Source organism: Typopeltis vanoorti, chromosome 9, assembly GCF_054136105.1.
Source record: "Typopeltis vanoorti isolate ZY-2024b chromosome 9, IOZ_Tvanoo_1.0, whole genome shotgun sequence".
NCBI lineage: Eukaryota > Metazoa > Arthropoda > Arachnida > Uropygi > Thelyphonidae > Typopeltis > Typopeltis vanoorti.
The window spans coordinates 102,059,049-102,059,774 of NC_143557.1; positions in this window are offsets into that span (position 1 = coordinate 102,059,049).

The window sequence follows — 726 nt, forward strand, 5'->3', positions numbered from 1 at the left end:
ACACGGTTCTTCAACTCTGATTTCTGATGTATCGAGTTGGTTATAATCCGCATCAGAATATTTTAACAAATTTATTAAGAGCCCGAATTTTTTTCTTAACATATGCTTCTTTCGCAGCATGACGCTTACGATTTTGTGCACCGGATAACTTTTTTTAATTTTTGATTCCATTTCTATTTTATACCCACAAGAAATTATTACACAACACGACACAGAGACAAAATAATAGTCCGCATTGCGCTACTGTCAGTAGCCTACTGAGATGCGTACCATATGACTGGTTAACTAGCAACAAATGTTTTGTACGAAAATTCCTTTCTGCACATAAAAACCGTTCACCATTTCACTTTAGCTAGACTGCAGTAGACACAACATTCTTTAGGCAAGCATTTAGCCCACTCTCGCTGCAAAATTGTAAACAGCCAGCTGATCAAAGTGGCGGCAATATACAGTTTTTTTTTAATTTTTATTCGGTGTATCCTGCCAATATTTATTTTAATATTGATCATTCTAAGATTTTTTTGTTTTCATGATAAAAATTTTGTTTCTTAAAATGAACTTATGAACGGTGCCCAGGCGGCGGCGCCCCCTTTGTAGCGGCGCCTGCATGCATCGCATGCTCGCTTCTGCCGGCCCTGATAATTAAAATATAATATAAACGAGTACAATGCTATAAATGAAAAAAAATCAAGAGAAACAAAGGGAACAAAGTGGTAGGGGGGGTAT